Here is a 9,800-nt window from a genome sequence, read left to right on the forward strand (position 1 = left end):
TTTTGCACATTTCTACAATACTTTTTGGGTCTATTGAAAATATTAACAAGTAAAAGCGTGCAAAGTTCGGCCGGGCCGAATCTAGGGAACCCACCACCATGGATTCTGATAAAAATTTATACAAAATAAATCTAGTTGAAGGCAAAAATTAAAGCTTCTAGAAACCGAATAAGAGTGATCCGGAGACTGGTTTATATGGGAGCTATATCAGGTTCTTCACCGATTTGAACCATACTTGGCACAGTTTTTGAAAGTCACAACACAATATGCCAAATTTCTGCCAAATCGGACAAATATTGCGGCTTGTAAGGGTTCAAGAAGTCAAATCAGGAGATCGGTTTATATGGGAGATATATCAGGTTATAGACTGATTTGGACCGTATTTGGCACAGTTGTTGGAAGTCGTAACAGAACACCGCATCTAAAATTTCAGCCAAATTGGACAAAAATTGCGGTTTATAAGGGCTCAAAAAGTCAAATAGGAATATCGGTTTAAAAGGGAGTTATATCAGGTTATAGACCGATTTGGACCGTACTTAGCACATCTGTTGGAAATCATAACAGAACACTACATGCAAAATTTCAGCCAAGTCAATATTCAATCTGACGGGTCTTAGACGAATTTTTCGAGGTGTTACAAACGAAATGACAAGATTAGTATACCCCATCCTATGGTGGTGGGTAAAAAAAGAAAATAAATTTTAGGAGTATGTACATGATTGAAAAGTAGAAAACAACAAGTAAAAGCGTGCTAAGTTTGGCCGGGCCGAATCTTATATACCCTCCAGCATGGATCGCATTTCTCGAGTTCTTTTCCCGACATCTCTTCTTAGGCAAAACAAGTAAAAAGGAGTTAAGTTCGGCCGGGCCGAACTTTAGATACCCACCACCTTGGGTATATATGTAAACCACCTTTCATCAAAATCCGATGAAAATTGCATACCTTATGTCCCATAGCAGTTAAATCGAAATATATTCCGATTTGGACCAAATACTAATAAGTACAAGTCATTGTTCAATTGTGTATCAGAAAGTATTGGTATTTTTGGTAGCTATATCTAAAATTAACCGATCTGAACCATATACGACACGGAGGTGGAAAAGCCTAACATAAGTCACTGTGTCAAATTTCAGTGAAATCGGATCATAAATGCGCCTTTTATGGGGCCAAGACTTTAAATCGAGATATCGATCTACATGGCAGCTATATCCAAATCTAGAACGATTTGGGCCAAGTTGCAGAAAAATGTCGAAGAGCCTAACTCATCTCACTGTCCCAAATTTGGCCAATAAATGCGCTTTTTATGGGCCCAAAACCTTGTATCGAGAGATCGGTCTATATGGCAGCTATATTCAAATCTGGACCAATCTGGGCCAAATTGAAGAAGGACATCGAAGAGCCTAACTCAACTCACTGTATCAAATTTCAATGACATCGGACAATAAATGTGGCTTTTATGGGCCTAAGACCCTAAATCGGGGATCGGTCTATATGGCAGCTATATGCAAATCTGAACCGATCAGAGCCAAATTAAAGAATGATGTCGAAAGGTCTAACACAACTCCTTGTCTCAAATTTCAGCGACATCGGACAATAAATGCATCTTTTATGGCCCCAAAACCTAAAGCCAAATCTTTACCGATCTGTGCTATATTGCAGAAATATGTTAAGGGGCTTAACTTAACTCACTGTCCCAAATTTCGGCGACATCGGAGAATAGTTGCGCCTTTTATGGTCCCAAAACCTTAAATCAAGGGATCGGTCTATATGGCAGCTATATCCAAATCAGAGCCGATCAGAGCCAAATTTAAAAAAGATGTCCAAGGGCTTAACTTAACTCACTGTCCCAAATTTCAGCAAAATCGGATAATAAAAGTGGCTTTTATGGGCCTTAGACCCTAAATCAAAGGATCGGTCTATATGGCAGCTATATCCAAATCTTGACCGATCTAGGTCAAATTTCCGAAGGATGTCGAGGGGTCTAACACAACTCACTGTCCCAAGTTTCAGTAAAATCGGATAATAAATGTGACTTTTATGGGCCTTAGACCCTAAATCGGAGGATCGGTCTATAAGGCAGCTATATCTAAATCTGGACCGATCTGGGCGAAATTGACGAAGGATGTTCAAGGGCCTATCACAACTCACTGTCTCAAATTTCAGCAAAATCGGATAATAAAAGTGGCTTTTATGGGCCTTAGACCCTAAATCGGAGGATCGGTCTATATGGCAGCTATATGCAAATCTGAACCAATCTGGGCGAAAGTGACGAAAGTCATTGAAGAGCCTAACACAACTCACTGTATCAAATTTCAGCAAAATCGGATAATAAATGTGGCTTTTATGGGCCTAAGACCCTAAATCGGAGGATCGGTCTATAAGGCAGCTATATGCAAATCTGAACCGATCTGGGCCAAATTGAAGAAAGATGTCGAAGGGCCCAACACAACTCACCGTCCCAAATTTCAGCAAAATCGGATAATAAACGTGGCTTTTATGGGCCTAAGAACCTAAATCGGAGGATCGGTCTATATGGCAGCTATATCCAAATCTGAACCGATCTGAACCGATCTGGACCAAACTAACCAAGGATGTCGAGGGGCCTAACACAACTCACTGTCCCAAATTTCAGCAAAATCGGATAATAAAAGTGGCTTTTATGGGCCTGCATATGGCAGCTATATGCAAATCTGAACCGATCTGGGCCAAATTGAAGAAAGATGTCGAAGGGCCTAACACAACTCACTGTCTCAAATTTCAGCAAAATCGGATAATAAATGTGGCTTTTATGGGCCTAAGACCCTAAATCGGAGTATCGGTCTATATGACAGCTATATCCAAATCTGAACCGATCTGAGCCAAAGGATGTCGAAGGACCTAACACAACTCACTGTCCCAAATTTCATCAAAATCGGATAATAAATGTGGCTTTTATGGTCCTAAGACCCTAAATCGGAGGATCAGTCTATATGGCAGCTATATCCAAATCTGAACCGATCAGAGCCAAATTAAAGAAAGATGTCGAAGGGCCCAACACAACTCACCGTCCCAAATTTCAGCAAAATCGGAAAATAAATGTGGCTTTTATGGGCCTAAGACCCTAAATCGGAGGATCGGTCTATATGGCAGCTATATCCAAATCTGGACCGATCTGAGCCAAATTGACGAAGGATGTCGAAGGGCCTAACACAACTCACTTTCCCAAATTTCATCAAAATCGTATAATAAAAGTGGCTTTTATGGGCCTTAGACCCTAAATCGGAGGATCGGTCTATAAGGCAGCTATATCTAAATCTGGACCGATCAGAACCAAATTGAAGAAAGATGTCGAAGGGTCTAACACAACTCACCGTCCCGAGTTTCAGCAAAATCGGATAATAAATGTGGCTTTTATGGGCCTAAGACCCTAAATCGGAGGATCGGTCTATATGGCAGCTATATCCAAATCTGGACCGATCTAGGTCAAATTGACGGAGGATGGCGAAGGGCCCAACACAACTCACCGTCCCAAATTTCAGCAAAATCGGATAATTAATGTGGCTTTTATGGGCCTAAGACCCTAAATCGGAGGATCGGTTTATATGGCAGCTATATCCAAATCTGAACCGATCTGGACCGAACTAACGAAGGATGTCGAAGGGCCTAACACAACTCACTGTCAGCAAAATCGGATAATAAAAGTGGCTTTTATGGGCCTAAGAACCTAAATCGGAGGATCGGTCTATATGGCAGCTATATGCAAATCTGAACCGATCTGGGCCAAATTGAAGAAAGATGTCAAAGGGCCTAACACAACTCACTGTCTCAAATTTCAGCAAAATCGGATAATAAATGTGCCTTTTATGGGCCTAAGACCCTAAATCGGAGGATCGGTCTATATGGCAGCTATATCCAAATCTGGACCGATCTGAGCCAAATTGACGAAGGATGTCGAAGGGCCTAACACAACTCACTTTCCCAAATTTCATCAAAATCGTATAATAAAAGTGGCTTTTATGGGCCTTAGACCCTAAATCGGAGGATCGGTCTATAAGGCAGCTATATCCAAATCTGAACCGATCAGAACCAAATTGAAGAAAGATGTCGAAGGGTCTAACACAACTCACCGTCCCGAGTTTCAGCAAAATCGGATAATAAATGTGGCTTTTATGGGCCTAAGACCCTAAATCGGAGGATCGGTCTATATGGCAGCTATATCCAAATCTGGACCGATCTAGGTCAAATTACGGAAGGATGTTGAAATTTCAAATTTCAGCAAAATCGAATAATAAATGTGACTTTTATGAGCCTAAGACCCAAAATCGGCAGATCGGTCTATATGGGGGCTATGTCAAAATATAGTCCGATGTAGCCCATATTCAAACTTAACTAGCTTATGGGAAAAAAAAGAATCTGTGCAAAGTTTCTGTTCAGTATATCTATTTTTAAAGACTGTAGCGTGATTTCAACAGACAGACGGACAGACGGACGGACATGGCTAGGTCGTCTTAGATTTTTACGCTGATCAGAAATAGGGTCGGAAATGGATATTTCAGTGTGTTGCAAAATGAATGACAATATATGCCCATCCTTCTGTGAGTGGTATAAAAATCATAATCCCTTAACTCGTTTTCGACATCAAACACTTGAAATCGGTCCAAAATACCTAAAAATTGTGTTTTTAATTTTTTTAGAAAATCGAAAAAGGTCAACTTTGTATCTCCTAAACAAAAAATCTGACATGTGGGTAGCATTTTTGAAGTCGTTGGAATGTTTGACATAAGATAGGTTCTTTCAAAATTTCGTAGGCGCAGAAGAAAATTTTGATTTTTGTCACCTGTTTTCTCAAACTGCGCCATAGTGCGTCGCACAGTGGGAGAAAATCGAAAAAAAAATTTTAAAAATATGTGAGAACGGCTAGAGATATCTCTTTCAAACTGAAATAAATAATTGAAGCTGAGATGTTAGCGAAATCGTGTGCAAAATTTCAAGCCTCTAGGTTGTCCGGCCACCTCGGTATTTGAGAAGTTTGTTGGGGCTGACAACAAATGAATAAAATAAAATAAATCCATCATTACTTTTCATTTTTTGCCGCATTTTAAGGATTTATCAATCAAATTTCAATTACCATTTGTTTCATCTATCTCTCCAGTGTCAAGATGTGGTGGTTACCTTTAATCCAATACACTTGGTATGCCAATATCACTGTAATTAATGTAATGCAGCGCAACATAATGTTAAATGAAATGTAAAGGCAAACGTAAATGTCGTCAACATTATAATGTTGGCGACATAATTTTTAATTGAATCTGAGCATATGTCATTCATTCGACTGCTAGACAACGATGCCAATAACAACGATGACGACGACGTATACATCCGAAATGAAATAAATTTCAAATCGAATGTTTCTGATTATTTTCCGCTGTTTGGCTAAGGCTATGGCTATGGCTGTGATTGTCGTCGATTGGACATCATTATTGTACAACAACTATGTGAACATATGTTTGTTGGTCTGTTCATTTGTCTGCTTTTTTGGCTGTTTTCTTGTTGCACTCTACTCGTACATAGCAACAGATTCCAATATTCAAAGACATTTGTTTTAAGCCAAAATGTCACATTTAATTGAAATTTGTGCCTTGTAGTGTATTTGTTGGGTATTGTTTTATGTCGTTCCATTCAAATGATGTCGCATAAGTGAGACGGCCAATTGGTTACACAGAAAAAAAATTTAACAACGTAATATGTTTGGAGGCCCTCGGATCGCCTAGGTTCGAATACGAATGGCGATAACATGTCAAAATTTTTTTTAGCGTATCATCGGCTTTATATTCAGCATCGCTGCCAACGCAGGCTAGTTTTTGGATATACTCCCAAAGCTAAATATGTTTGAATACGATGCTCGAAATAAATCTATGTTTTTATTAGAAAAACCAAGGTTTAACGCCCCTAGAGGCAAGTTTTGGAGCATTATCGTCTTACATATAACACTTAATTTGTGTTTGTTTGTTCAGTATAGACTCAAAAACGGCTGAACATATTACCTTCAAATTATCGCAGATTGGGTAGGTTGGTCTGGAAGAAAACAAAGGCTAGATAATTTGTTGATATCGGCGGGCGGGCGGACGCTCCCCCCTACCCAAAAATAAAAGTGGACCAATCGGTACAATATGGCATTCAAACGAAAGATATTCAAGAGTAGAGTACGAATTTCATAATTAAAGTTGGGTCCAAGTACCTGGGGGGACGCCCCAGCCCCTAAACCCCCTTAAAATAGGTTTATTTGACGATCATGACAATATGGGACTCAAATGAAAGGTATTCGGGAGTAGATTAAGAATATGGTCAGGAAGATGAAATAGGCTTTATAATTTGTTGATATCGGATGGGGGAGGACCCTCCCCTTTACCCCAAATATACCACCCAAAATCACAAGTGGACCGATAAAGACAATATGGATATCAAATGAAAGGTATTGAAGTGTAGAATACGAATATGGTATTTAAAATTGGTACCCTGGAAATCGCCGTAACCCCAAAATGTCTAAAAACAGAAAAATTGGTCGTCCATAAAAACATGGGGCTTAAATGAAAAGTATTCGGGAGTAGATTATGAATCTGGCATACAAAATCAGATCGAAGTGTAGGGACCACACCACACCCCCCGAAAACGCCCCAAATGGGCATATGACCCATCATGATAATATGAGACTCGTTTTGTTTGTTTGTTCCGTAGAATCAAAAAAAGGAAACATAGGTAATATAATATTTAGATATCGGATGGTGGCTGACCCTCCCCTTACAGCAAAAACGCCACCCAAAACCAAAAGAGAACTGATGGGCACAATATGGGTATCAAATGAAAGGCATTGGAGACTAGAAAATGAATATCATATTAAATTTTGAGTTAAAGTTTTGAGCCGCCCCAACCCAAAAAATTCTCTTAACTAAAATATTGGACGTTCCTATCAATATGGGACTCAAATGAAAAGTATCCGGCAGTAGATTACAAATATGGCATAAAAATTTTGGTCCAAGTAATGGCAGGTCGCCTCACCCCCAAATACCCCCAAATGGGGATATCAGCCGACCATGGCTATATAGGATTCAAATGAAAGATATTTAGGAGTAGATTAAAAATATGACATTAAAATTTGTCTTCAAGTCAAGGTGGCTCTTTTCCTCCTAAAAACACGTCGAATAGATAAATTGACCCATTATGACAATATGGGACTCAAATGAAAGGTATTTGAGAGTAGAAAACGAATTTGATATCCAATTTTGGAGCCAATTGTTTTGGGGTACGCCCTTAAGCAACCTCTAAACTGAACTTCATTTCCGTTGGGAATAAAGAAGGAATTTGATATATATTTTCAGTGCAAAGTACCGGTAGCCGCCCCGGACCCAAAACACACTCCAAACGGTTCATATTTACCGGCCATGGCAATATGGGACTCAATTTAAAGGGATTTGGGAGTGTAGCACAAATTTAATATCCATATTTGAGGCGAGGTGCCATCCCCCCCTAAAAAGCACTTCTCATTACCCTCATTTTTAAAAACACCAGGAACTGAGCAGCGAAATACTTCTGACACATCAATGAGTGGTTTCCGATTCAAGTTTAAACTCAATGATAAGGGACCTTTTTTATAGCCGAGCCCGAACGGCATCCCGCAGAGCAACACCTCTTTGGGGAACATTTTTTGAATGACCATGTAAGGCATTGTGCCTCGCAAATGTCGTCAACATTAAGAGGGGAAACCACCGCTTTGTCCGATTTTCTCGCCAGGATTCAATCGCGTTCAGCATCATAGGCCACAATGGCACGAATTCGATATCCGCATTCAGGGCAAATTGTCCCCACCCTAAATAGATGTTAGAGAGTTAAAGAAGGCACAGCGGAGCGGGCCCGGTTCGGCTAGTCGTCTTTAATCACGAATAAAGTTAGCAAGTTGTGAATCACAAATACCTTCATTGATTTCTCCGTTATATCTCTATGGAAATGGAGAGCCATGCTTTAAATTTTCTTACGCTTGGTTCTTTCAAGCATCCTAAAATTATTATGTTGCCTCCTTAAAGTACACTGAGGATCAAGTTTTTTGTTTGGAGGACGTCGTATGTTTTTTTTACCATGCAAGTCAACAACAAAACTTGACCCTCAGTATATTTTAAAAGCCATAAATCGGAGGCAATATAATGGGTATGGGGTGCTTTTTCATGGTATGCTGTGATTCCAAAAAGTAAAAATACCCAAATAATGGATCACCATTTCCATTTAAATGTAACGAAAATTGCAAAGATGGACAATTTCAAACCGAGAACTAGACATAGGTATTTAATGGCAGTTTAAATTCTGATATCATATTCTGAATTATAAGATACTGGAATTAAGACTTATTTTTCCCGCATCGGTAGGAAACCTGGAAGGAAGGGAAGAGGTTTCCGATCGGATATCTTAGAAAAACCTTGAGGTCGAGTGCGAGGCGGTGCTACCTACGGTACAGTCTTGGATTGTCAGAACCTTAGTATTGCCATCTGGAAGATCATTTTACACGGATGGATCAAAGCCAACTGACAAAGTGGGCCTGAGTACCCAGGGACTGAAATCTGTTTTAGACTGCCTGCTCCATATATTTTACGAAGATTTTTTTCTCTTAAACACTCCAAGCCATGCCTCGTGTGCTTTCATAAGTACCCATGCCTCAGAACCATATAACAACTCGGATAGTATCAGTGCACAGTGGGCCAAATGGCAAAAAAATTGGAAATAAGTCTACAACTTTTTATCTGTTGATTTTAGCCATACAAAATGTTCTAGACATTTGTAGAGGAGGACATAGGCTTTCAGAAAAGTGCTGTTGTTGGTCCATATCTTTAATACAGGGTGAGCTACAGGGTGTCAAAGTTGACCACTTTTGACTTCTCCAAGCTTCTGGGGGCCATAACTTTTGATCTACTCAACCGATTTACATGATTTAGGACTCTAGAGAAAGAGCTTGACAAGATCTAAAAAACTTATGCATAAAGTACCATGCCATCGTGTACTGTTAAGGAGTTATGAATTGTTTAATTTTAAAATATGAAAATTTGGCCTTGGTTTTTTTCAGTGTTTTTTAAATAACTCCGTCAATTTTAAAGCTATAAACTTCATACTTCACACAAATTATGCCAGCATATGTGTGCATAAAATACAAAAGGAATCACGTGAATATCTTTGGCGGTTTAAAAATGGCATCGTTTTCAATATGAAAAATATTTTTTTTGTCAAAAAATTGCAAAATTTTTCAAAAAAGATACTCCCATTTCCTTTAAGTTTTCGCAAACTTTGGCCGTCAAAGCATTATCATTTCTTTCCATTTTCACAAAGTCGAGGTATTAAGAAAAGTTTTAAGTGCTAATTTGGCTAATTTCGATATCAAACAACACCGTTATCTTAAGACCAAAATGGCCAATTTTTTTACTAAGCTTCAAAAGTTTCTCACTGGAAAAAAAGTTCCACGGGGATTTTTTCGCTTTTTTTGAACTTAAATGAAAGCTTAAAATGTTCCCAACATTTTAAGGTATGTCTCGCCATATCCTAGCCATAAATGAGATCGTAGCGATCAAAATACTGAAAAAAGTCAATTTTCAAGTAGTGCTATATTCATTGCTAAAAAACAAGTATTACGTCACATTTTATTGCAAAGATGTTAAATAAACTTTTATTTGGTAACACTTCTTCTACAAAACACAAAAAGAATCATGGAAATATCTCTATTCTATTCCATTTTATGGAACCGGCAATAAAAAAGTCAATTTTTCAAAAAAGTCGAATTTCCCAA

The sequence above is a fragment of the Stomoxys calcitrans genome, chromosome 2 (genome assembly GCF_963082655.1).
Source record: "Stomoxys calcitrans chromosome 2, idStoCalc2.1, whole genome shotgun sequence".
Lineage (NCBI taxonomy): Eukaryota > Metazoa > Arthropoda > Insecta > Diptera > Muscidae > Stomoxys > Stomoxys calcitrans.